Raw genomic sequence first — 11,932 nt, forward strand, 5'->3', positions numbered from 1 at the left:
AAGAGAGGAGGAACAGAAGAGAGGAGGAACAGAAGAGAGGAGGAACAGAAGAGAGGAGGAACAGAAGAGAGGAGGAACAGACGAGGAGGAACAGACGAGGAGGAACAGAGAGAGGAACAGAGGAGGAACAGAAGAGAGGAGGAACAGAAGAGAGGAGGAACAGAGGAACAGAGGAGGAACAGAAGAGGAGGAGGAACAGAAGAGAGGAGGAACAGAAGAGAGGAGGAACAGAGGAGGAACAGAGGAGAGGAGGAACAGAGAAGAGGAGGAACAGAAGAGAGGAGGAACAGAGGAGAGGAGGAACAGAGGAGAAGAGGAACAGAAAAGAGGAATTAAGAAAAGGAGGAACAGAAGAGAGGAGGAACAGAAGAGAGGAGGAACAGAAGAGAGGAGGAACAGAAGAGAGGAGGAACAGAGAAGAGGAGGAACAGAAGAGAGGAGGAACAGAAGAGAGGAGGAACAGAGGAGAGGAGGAACAGAAGAGAGGAGGAACAGAAGAGAGGAGGAACAGAGGAGAGGAGGAACAGAGGAGAGGAGGAACAGAGGAGAGGAGGAACAGAGGAGAGGAAGAGAGAAGAGGAGGAACAGGAGAGGAGGAACAGAGGAGAGGAGGAACAGAGGAGAGGAGGAACAGAGGAGAGGAGGAACAGAAGAGAGGAGGAACAGAAGAGAGGAGGAACAGAGGAGAGGAGGAACAGAAAAGAGGAGGAACAGAAGAGAGGAGGAACAGAAGAGAGGAGGAACAGAAGAGAGGAGGAACAGAAGAGAGGAGGAACAGAGAAGAGGAGGAACAGAAAAGAGGAGGAACAGAGGAGAGGAGGAACAGAAGAGGAGGAACAGAAGAGAGGAGGAACAGAAGAGAGAGAGGAACAGAAGAGAGGAGGAACAGAAGAGGAGGAACAGAAGAGGAGGAACAGAGGAGAGGAGGAACAGAGGAGAGGAGGAATAATATAATATAATATGTACAGAAGAGAGGAGGAACAGAGGAGAGGAGGAACAGAGGAGAGGAGGAACAGAGGAGAGGAAGAGAGAAGAGGAGGAACAGAAGAGGAGGAACAGAGGAGAGGAGGAACAGAAGAGAGGAGGAACAGAGGAGAGGAGGAACAGAAGAGGAGGAACAGGAGAGGAGGAACAGGAGAGGAGGAACAGAGAAGAGGAGGAACAGAAGGGGAGGAACAGAAGAGAGGAGGAACAGACGAGGAGGAACAGACGAGGAGGAACAGACGAGGAGGAACAGAAGAGGAGGAACAGAGAAGAGGAGGAACAGAAGAGGAGGAACAGAAGAGAGGAGGAACAGAAGAGGAGGAACAGACGAGGAGGAACAGACGAGGAGGAACAGAGAAGGAGGAACAGAGGAGAGTAGGAGAAGAGGAGAGGAGGAACAGAGGAGAGGAGGAACAGAAGAGAGGAGGAACAGAAGAGAGGAGGAACAGACGAGGAGGAACAGACGAGGAGGAACAGAGGAGAGGAGGAACAGAGGAGAGGAGGAACAGAAGAGAGGAGGAACAGACGAGGAGGAACAGACGAGGAGGAACAGACGAGGAGGAACAGACGAGGAGGAACAGAGAAGGAGGAACAGAGGAGAGTAGGAAAAGAGGAGAGGAGGAACAGAGGAGAGGAGGAACAGAAGAGAGGAGGAACAGAAGAGAGGAGGAACAGACGAGGAGGAACAGACGAGGAGGAACAGAGGAGAGGAGGAACAGAGGAGAGGAGGAACAGAAGAGAGGAGGAACAGACGAGGAGGAACAGACGAGGAGGAACAGATGAGGAGGAACAGATGAGGAGGAACAGACGAGGAGGAACAGAGGAGAGGAGGAACAGAAGAGAGGAGGAACAGAAGAGGAGGAAAAGAAGAGAGGAGGAACAGAAGAGAGGAGGAACAGAAGAGAGGAGGAACAGACGAGGAGGAACAGAGGAGAGGAGGAACAGAAGAGAGGAGGAACAGAAGAGAGGAGGAACAGAAGAGAGGAGGAACAGAGGAGGAACAGAGGAGAGGAGGAACAGAAGAGGAGGAACAGGAGAGGAGGAACAGAGGAGAGGAGGAACAGAAGAGGAGGAACAGGAGAGGAGGAACAGGAGAGGAGGAACAGAGAAGAGGAGGAACAGAAGGGGAGGAACAGAAGAGAGGAGGAACAGACGAGGAGGAACAGACGAGGAGGAACAGACGAGGAGGAACAGAAGAGGAGGAACAGAGAAGAGGAGGAACAGAAGAGGAGGAACAGAAGAGAGGAGGAACAGAAGAGGAGGAACAGACGAGGAGGAACAGACGAGGAGGAACAGAGAAGGAGGAACAGAGGAGAGTAGGAGAAGAGGAGAGGAGGAACAGAGGAGAGGAGGAACAGAAGAGAGGAGGAACAGAAGAGAGGAGGAACAGACGAGGAGGAACAGACGAGGAGGAACAGAGGAGAGGAGGAACAGAGGAGAGGAGGAACAGAAGAGAGGAGGAACAGACGAGGAGGAACAGACGAGGAGGAACAGACGAGGAGGAACAGACGAGGAGGAACAGAGAAGGAGGAACAGAGGAGAGTAGGAAAAGAGGAGAGGAGGAACAGAGGAGAGGAGGAACAGAAGAGAGGAGGAACAGAAGAGAGGAGGAACAGACGAGGAGGAACAGACGAGGAGGAACAGAGGAGAGGAGGAACAGAGGAGAGGAGGAACAGAAGAGAGGAGGAACAGACGAGGAGGAACAGACGAGGAGGAACAGATGAGGAGGAACAGATGAGGAGGAACAGACGAGGAGGAACAGAGGAGAGGAGGAACAGAAGAGAGGAGGAACAGAAGAGGAGGAACAGAAGAGAGGAGGAACAGAAGAGAGGAGGAACAGAAGAGAGGAGGAACAGACGAGGAGGAACAGAGGAGAGGAGGAACAGAAGAGAGGAGGAACAGAAGAGAGGAGGAACAGAAGAGAGGAGGAACAGAGGAGGAACAGAGGAGAGGAGGAACAGAGAAGAGGAGGAACAGAAGAGAGGAGGAACAGAGGAGAGGAGGAACAGAGGAGAAGAGGAACAGAAAAGAGGAATTAAGAAAAGGAGGAACAGAAGAGAGGAGGAACAGAAGAGAGGAGAGGAGGAACAGAAGAGAGGAGGAACAGAAGAGGAGGAACAGAAGAGAGGAGGAACAGAAGAGAGGAGGAACAGAGGAGAGGAGGAACAGAAGAGAGGAGGAACAGAAGAGAGGAGGAACAGAAGAGAGGAGGAACAGAGGAGAGGAGGAACAGAAGAGAGGAGGAACAGAGGAGAGGAGGAACAGAGGAGAGGAAGAGAGAAGAGGAGGAGGAGAGGAGGAACAGAGGAGAGGAGGAACAGAGGAGAGGAGGAACAGAGGAGAGGAGGAACAGAAGAGAGGAGGAACAGAAGAGAGGAGGAACAGAGGAGAGGAGGAACAGAAAAGAGGAGGAACAGAAGAGAGGAGGAACAGAAGAGAGGAGGAACAGAAGAGAGGAGGAACAGAAGAGAGGAGGAACAGAGAAGAGGAGGAACAGAAAAGAGGAGGAACAGAGGAGAGGAGGAACAGAAGAGAGGAACAGAGGAGAGGAGGAACAGAAGAGAGGAGGAACAGAAGAGAGGAGGAACAGAAGAGGAGGAACAGAAGAGGAGGAACAGAGGAGAGGAGGAACAGAGGAGAGGAGGAATAATATAATATAATATGTACAGAAGAGAGGAGGAACAGAGGAGAGGAGGAACAGAGGAGAGGAGGAACAGAGGAGAGGAAGAGAGAAGAGGAGGAACAGAAGAGGAGGAACAGAGGAGAGGAGGAACAGAAGAGAGGAGGAACAGAGGAGAGGAGGAACAGAAGAGGAGGAACAGGAGAGGAGGAACAGGAGAGGAGGAACAGAGAAGAGGAGGAACAGAAGGGGAGGAACAGAAGAGAGGAGGAACAGACGAGGAGGAACAGACGAGGAGGAACAGAAGAGGAGGAACAGAGAAGAGGAGGAACAGAAGAGGAGGAACAGAAGAGAGGAGGAACAGAAGAGGAGGAACAGACGAGGAGGAACAGACGAGGAGGAACAGAGAAGGAGGAACAGAGGAGAGTAGGAGAAGAGGAGAGGAGGAACAGAGGAGAGGAGGAACAGAAGAGAGGAGGAACAGAAGAGAGGAGGAACAGACGAGGAGGAACAGAGGAACAGACGAGGAGGAACAGAGGAGAGGAGGAACAGAGGAGAGGAGGAACAGAAGAGAGGAGGAACAGACGAGGAGGAACAGACGAGGAGGAACAGACGAGGAGGAACAGACGAGGAGGAACAGAGAAGGAGGAACAGAGGAGAGTAGGAAAAGAGGAGAGGAGGAACAGAGGAGAGGAGGAACAGAAGAGAGGAGGAACAGAAGAGAGGAGGAACAGACGAGGAGGAACAGACGAGGAGGAACAGAGGAGAGGAGGAACAGAGGAGAGGAGGAACAGAAGAGAGGAGGAACAGAAGAGGAGGAACAGAAGAGAGGAGGAACAGAAGAGAGGAGGAACAGAAGAGAGGAGGAACAGACGAGGAGGAACAGAGGAGAGATGAGGAACAGAAGAGAGATGAGGAACAGAGGAGAGGAGGAACAGAGGAGAGGAGGAACAGAAGAGGAGGAACAGAGGAGAGGAGGAACAGAGGAGAGTAGGAACAGAGGAGAGGAGGAACAGAGGAGAGGAGGAACAGAAGAGAGGAGGAACAGAAGAGAGGAGGAACAGAGGAGAGGAGGAACAGAAGAGAGGAGGAACAGAAGAGGAGGAACAGAGGAGAGGAGGAACAGAAGAGAGGAGGAACAGAGGAGAGGAGGAACAGAGGAGAGGAGGAACAGAGGAGAGGAGGAACAGAGGAGAGGAGGAACAGGAGAGGAGGAACAGAGGAGAGGAGGAACAGAGGAGAGGAGGAACAGAGGAGAGGAGGAACAGAAGAGAGGAGGAACAGAAGAGAGGAGGAACAGAGGAGAGGAGGAACAAAGGAGAGGAGGAACAGAAAAGAGGAGGAACAGAAGAGAGGAGGAACAGAAGAGAGGAGGAACAGAAGAGAGGAGGAACAGAGAAGAGGAGGAACAGAAGAGAGGAGGAACAGAGAAGAGGAGGAACAGAAGAGAGGAGGAACAGAGGAGAGGAGGAACAGAAGAGAGGAACAGAGGAGAGGAGGAACAGAAGAGAGGAGGAACAGAAGAGAGGAACAGAGGAGAGGAGGAACAGAAGAGAGGAGGAACAGAAGAGAGGAGGAACAGAGAAGAGGAGGAACAGAAGAGAGGAGGAACAGAGGAGAGGAGGAACAGAAGAGAGGAACAGAGGAGAGGAGGAACAGAAGAGAGGAGGAACAGAAGAGAGGAGGAACAGAAGAGGAGGAACAGAAGAGGAGGAACAGAGAAGAGGAGGAACAGAAGAGGAGGAACAGAGGAGAGGAGGAACAGAGGAGAGGAGGAATAATATAATATAATATGTACAGAAGAGAGGAGGAACAGAGGAGAGGAGGAACAGAGGAGAGGAGGAACAGAGGAGAGGAAGAGAGAAGAGGAGGAACAGAAGAGGAGGAACAGAGGAGAGGAGGAACAGAAGAGAGGAGGAACAGAGGAGAGGAGGAACAGAAGAGGAGGAACAGGAGAGGAGGAACAGGAGAGGAGGAACAGAGAAGAGGAGGAACAGAAGGGGAGGAACAGAAGAGAGGAGGAACAGACGAGGAGGAACAGACGAGGAGGAACAGACGAGGAGGAACAGAAGAGGAGGAACAGAGAAGAGGAGGAACAGAAGAGGAGGAACAGAAGAGAGGAGGAACAGAAGAGGAGGAACAGACGAGGAGGAACAGACGAGGAGGAACAGACGAGGAGGAACAGAGAAGGAGGAACAGAGGAGAGTAGGAAAAGAGGAGAGGAGGAACAGAGGAGAGGAGGAACAGAAGAGAGGAGGAACAGAAGAGAGGAGGAACAGACGAGGAGGAACAGACGAGGAGGAACAGAGGAGAGGAGGAACAGAGGAGAGGAGGAACAGAAGAGAGGAGGAACAGACGAGGAGGAACAGACGAGGAGGAACAGACGAGGAGGAACAGACGAGGAGGAACAGAGAAGGAGGAACAGAGGAGAGTAGGAAAAGAGGAGAGGAGGAACAGAGGAGAGGAGGAACAGAAGAGAGGAGGAACAGAAGAGAGGAGGAACAGACGAGGAGGAACAGACGAGGAGGAACAGAGGAGAGGAGGAACAGAGGAGAGGAGGAACAGAAGAGAGGAGGAACAGACGAGGAGGAACAGACGAGGAGGAACAGATGAGGAGGAACAGATGAGGAGGAACAGACGAGGAGGAACAGAGGAGAGGAGGAACAGAAGAGAGGAGGAACAGAAGAGGAGGAACAGAAGAGAGGAGGAACAGAAGAGAGGAGGAACAGAAGAGAGGAGGAACAGACGAGGAGGAACAGAGGAGAGATGAGGAACAGAAGAGAGATGAGGAACAGAAGAGGAGGAACAGAGGAGAGGAGGAACAGAGGAGAGGAGGAACAGAAGAGGAGGAACAGAGGAGAGGAGGAACAGAGGAGAGGAGGAACAGAGGAGAGTAGGAACAGAGGAGAGGAGGAACAGAGGAGAGGAGGAACAGAAGAGAGGAGGAACAGAAGAGAGGAGGAACAGAAGAGAGGAGGAACAGAAGAGAGGAGGAACAGAAGAGAGGAGGAACAGACGAGGAGGAACAGACGAGGAGGAACAGACGAGGAGGAACAGACGAGGAGGAACAGAGGAGAGGAGGAACAGAAGAGAGGAGGAACAGACGAGGAGGAACAGACGAGGAGGAACAGAGAAGGAGGAACAGAGGAGAGTAGGAAAAGAGGAGAGGAACAGAGGAGAGGAGGAACAGAAGAGAGGAGGAACAGACGAGGAGGAACAGACGAGGAGGAACAGACGAGGAGGAACAGAGGAGAGGAGGAACAGAGGAGAGGAGGAACAGAAGAGAGGAGGAACAGACGAGGAGGAACAGACGAGGAGGAACAGACGAGGAGGAACAGACGAGGAGGAACAGAGGAGAGGAGGAACAGAAGAGAGGAGGAACAGAAGAGGAGGAACAGAAGAGAGGAGGAACAGAAGAGAGGAGGAACAGAAGAGAGGAGGAACAGACGAGGAGGAACAGAGGAGAGATGAGGAACAGAAGAGAGATGAGGAACAGAAGAGGAGGAACAGAGGAGAGGAGGAACAGAGGAGAGTAGGAACAGAGGAGAGGAGGAACAGAAGAGGAGGAACAGAGGAGAGGAGGAACAGAGGAGAGGAGGAACAGAGGAGAGGAGGAACAGAGGAGAGGAGGAACAGAGGAGAGGAAGAGAGAAGAGGAGGAACTGAAGAGGAGGAACAGAGGAGAGGAGGAACAGAAGAGAGGAGGAACAGAGGAGAGGAGGAACAGAAGAGGAGGAACAGGAGAGGAGGAACAGGAGAGGAGGAACAGAGAAGAGGAGGAACAGAAGGGGAGGAACAGAAGAGAGGAGGAACAGACGAGGAGGAACAGACGAGGAGGAACAGAAGAGGAGGAACAGAGAAGAGGAGGAACAGAAGAGGAGGAACAGAAGAGAGGAGGAACAGAAGAGGAGGAACAGACGAGGAGGAACAGACGAGGAGGAACAGACGAGGAGGAACAGAGAAGGAGGAACAGAGGAGAGTAGGAAAAGAGGAGAGGAGGAACAGAGGAGAGGAGGAACAGAAGAGAGGAGGAACAGAAGAGAGGAGGAACAGACGAGGAGGAACAGACGAGGAGGAACAGACGAGGAGGAACAGAGGAGAGGAGGAACAGAAGAGAGGAGGAACAGACGAGGAGGAACAGACAAGGAGGAACAGACGAGGAGGAACAGACGAGGAGGAACAGAGAAGGAGGAACAGAGGAGAGTAGGAAAAGAGGAGAGGAGGAACAGAGGAGAGGAGGAACAGAAGAGAGGAGGAACAGAAGAGAGGAGGAACAGACGAGGAGGAACAGACGAGGAGGAACAGACGAGGAGGAACAGAGGAGAGGAGGAACAGAGGAGAGGAGGAACAGAAGAGAGGAGGAACAGACGAGGAGGAACAGACGAGGAGGAACAGATGAGGAGGAACAGACGAGGAGGAACAGAGGAGAGGAGGAACAGAAGAGAGGAGGAACAGAAGAGGAGGAACAGAAGAGAGGAGGAACAGAAGAGAGGAGGAACAGAAGAGAGGAGGAACAGACGAGGAGGAACAGAGGAGAGATGAGGAACAGAAGAGAGATGAGGAACAGAAGAGGAGGAACAGAGGAGAGGAGGAACAGAGGAGAGGAGGAACAGAAGAGGAGGAACAGAGGAGAGGAGGAACAGAGGAGAGTAGGAACAGAGGAGAGGAGGAACAGAGGAGAGGAGGAACAGAAGAGAGGAGGAACAGAAGAGAGGAGGAACAGAAGAGAGGAGGAACAGAAGAGAGGAGGAACAGACGAGGAGGAACAGACGAGGAGGAACAGACGAGGAGGAACAGAGGAGAGGAGGAACAGAGGAGAGGAGGAACAGAAGAGAGGAGGAACAGACGAGGAGGAACAGACGAGAGATGAGGAACAGAAGAGAGATGAGGAACAGAAGAGGAGGAACAGAGGAGAGGAGGAACAGAGGAGAGGAGGAACAGAAGAGGAGGAACAGAAGAGGAGGAACAGAGGAGAGTAGGAACAGAGGAGAGGAGGAACAGAGGAGAGGAGGAACAGAAGAGAGGAGGAACAGAAGAGAGGAGGAACAGAAGAGAGGAGGAACAGAAGAGAGGAGGAACAGAAGAGAGGAGGAACAGACGAGAGGAAGAGAGGAGAGATGAGGAACAGAAGAGGAGGAACAGAGGAGGAGGAACAGAAGAGGAGGAACAGAGGAGAGATGAGGAACAGAAGAGGAAGAGAGAAGAGGAGGAACAGAAGAGAGGAGGAACAGAGGAGAGGAGGAACAGAAGAGAGGAAGAGAGGAGAGATGAGGAACAGAAGAGGAGGAACAGAGGAGAGGAGGAACAGAAGAGAGGAGGAACAGAGGAGGAGGAACAGAAGAGGAGGAACAGAGGAGAGGAATTAAGAAGAGGAGGAACAGAAGAGAGGAGGAACAGAGGAGAGGACTGTGTGTTGCTAGTACTGCAGAGGAAACAAACTATACTGAATAGAAAACATAAATGCAACATGTAAAGTGTTGGTCCCATGTTTCATGAGCTGAAATAAAACATCCCAGAAATGTTCCATACACAAAAAAAGCTTATTTGTCTTAAACAATAGTTCTCACTGATAGATTGTAATCAGCAGTCACTGTGTGTGTGTGTGTGTGTGAACATGAACATTACACAGGTGCACCTTCTGCAGGGGACAATAAATGGCCATTCTAAAATGTGCAGTTGTGTCACACAAGACAATGCCACAGATGTCTCAAGTTTTGAAGGAGTGTGCAAATGGCATGCTGACTGCAAGAATATTCACTAGTTGTTGCCGGAGAATTTAATGTTAATTTCTCTACCATAAGCCACCTCCAACGTTGTTTTATTGAATTTGGCAGTACGACCAACCAGCCACACAACCGCAGACCACGTGTAACCACGCCAACCCAGGACCTCCACATCTGGCGTCTTCACCATCGTCTTCAGTCCAGCCACCCGGACAGCTGACTCCCCAGCTTGGCTCCCCAGTGGGTGGGCCTATGCCCTCCCAGAACCACTCTTGGCTCCCCAGTGGGTGGGCCTATGCCCTCCCAGAACCACTCTTGGCTCCCCAGTGGGTGGGCCTATGCCTTCCCAGACCCACTCTTGGCTCCTCAGTGGGTGGGCCTATGCCCTCCCAGACCCACTCTTGGCTCCCCAGTGGGTGGGCCTTTGCCCTCCCAGACCCACTCTTGGCTCCCCAGTGGGTGGGCCTATGCCCTCCCAGAACCACTCTTGGCTCCCCAGTGGGTGGGCCTATGCCCTCCCAGAACCACTCTTGGCTCCCCAGTGGGTGGGCCTATGCCCTCCCAGAACCACTCTTGGCTCCCCAGTGGGTGGGCCTATGCCCTCCCAGACCCACTCTTGGCTCCCCAGTGGGTGGGCCTATGCCTTCCCAGACCCACTCTTGGCTCCTCAGTGGGTGGGCCTATGCCCTCCCAGACCCACTCTTGGCTCCCCAGTGGGTGGGCCTTTGCCCTCCCAGACCCACTCTTGGCTCCCCAGTGGGTGGGCCTATGCCCTCCCAGAACCACTCTTGGCTCCCCAGTGGGTGGGCCTATGCCCTCCCAGACCCACTCTTGGCTCCCCAGTGGGTGGGCCTATGCCCTCCCAGACCCACTCTTGGCTCCCCAGTGGGTGGGCCTATGCCCTCCCAGAACCACTCTTGGCTCCCCAGTGGGTGGGCCTATGCCCTCCCAGACCCACTCTTGGCTCCCCAGTGGGTGGGCCTATGCCCTCCCAGAACCACTCTTGGCTCCCCAGTGGGTGGGCCTATGCCCTCCCAGAACCACTCTTGGCTCCCCAGTGGGTGGGCCTATGCCCTCCCAGACCCACTCTTGGCTCCCCAGTGGGTGGGCCTATGCCCTCCCAGACCCACTCTTGGCTCCCCAGTGGGTGGGCCTATGCCTTCCCAGACCCACTCTTGGCTCCCCAGTGGTTGGGCCTATGCCCTCCCAGACCCACTCTTGGCTCCCCAGTGGTTGGGCCTATGCCCTCCCAGACCCACTCTTGGCTCCCCAGTGGGTGGGCCTATGCCCTCCCAGACCCACTCTTGGCTCCCCAGTGGGTGGGCCTATGCCCTCCCAGACCCACTCTTGGCTCCCCAGTGGTTGTGCCTATGCCCTCCCAGACCCACTCTTGGCTCCCCAGTGGGTGGGCCTATGCCCTCCCAGACCCTCTCTTGGCTCCCCAGTGGGTGGGCCTATGCCCTCCCAGACCCTCTCTTGGCTCCCCAGTGGGTGGGCCTGTGCCCTCCCAGACCCTCTCTTGGCTCCCCAGTGGGTGGGCCTATGCCCTCCCAGACCCACTCTTGGCTCCCCAGTGGGTGGGCCTATGCCCTCCCAGACCCACTCTTGGCTCCCCAGTGGGTGGGCCTATGCCCTCCCAGAACCACTCTTGGCTCCCCAGTTATGTCTATGAAATTCATTTATTTTAAATTGACTGATTTCCTTATAGGAACTGTAACTCGGTAAAATCTTTGAAATTGCGTTTTATATTTCTGTTCATTAATGTAGACAGTCAGACTACTACAACCTGTTGAAAACTGTGCCAGTCAGACAGCTCAATAAAAAACAGCCAGGGACGATTCATTTCCATAAAGTCAGTTATCATCCTTCTGTTGTCAAAGTACAGGCGTAGAGAGAGCTTTGGGCCAGTGACGGTCACGACCGAGTCCCCGAGCGGGCAAGGTGGAAAAGTCTTCCGTCCCACCCTGGAGTTCAAGCCCAGCCAATCAGAATGAATGCAGTTAAGATTGGGTCTGGGAGGGCATAGGCCCAACCACTGGAGAGCCAAGAGTGGGTCTGGGAGGGCATAGGCCCAACCACTGGGGAGCCAAGAGTGGGTCTGGGAGGGCATAGGCCCACCCCCCCAGGGAGCCAACCCCCCAACAACTGCTCCCTGGACGCCGTTGTCAATTAAGGCAGCCCCACACACCTCTGAGGCATTGGGTTAAATGCATTCAGTTGGACAATTGACTCGGTGCTCCTAAATTGTGACGCTCCACTGCCACTTGCTGGTCCAATGGGTGTACTGCATCCCAAAAAGGAAACAGAGGTCAGATGACATGATCCCTTGTGAAAATGCAATTGCCTCAAATCTGCTCTCCTTCACAAAACCCATTGGATGAGGTCAAAGTGGTCTTTGGCTTTCTCCACCAATGGGTTGAGGAGAGAGAATGAGGAGTACACAATGGAGCGCTCTCATTGATCCAAATATGGGAAGCATCTCAATTACACTTCCTTGCTTCCTTCAAACCCCATTGGATGAAAGAGGGTCAGAGGTGAGGAATCAAGGAAACGCATTTGAGAGTGCGGCGTTCCCACACCTGCTGGTTAAGGTAACGGTCGGACA

The sequence above is a fragment of the Oncorhynchus keta genome, chromosome 35, assembly GCF_023373465.1.
Source record: "Oncorhynchus keta strain PuntledgeMale-10-30-2019 chromosome 35, Oket_V2, whole genome shotgun sequence".
NCBI classification, from domain to species: Eukaryota; Metazoa; Chordata; class Actinopteri; order Salmoniformes; family Salmonidae; genus Oncorhynchus; species Oncorhynchus keta.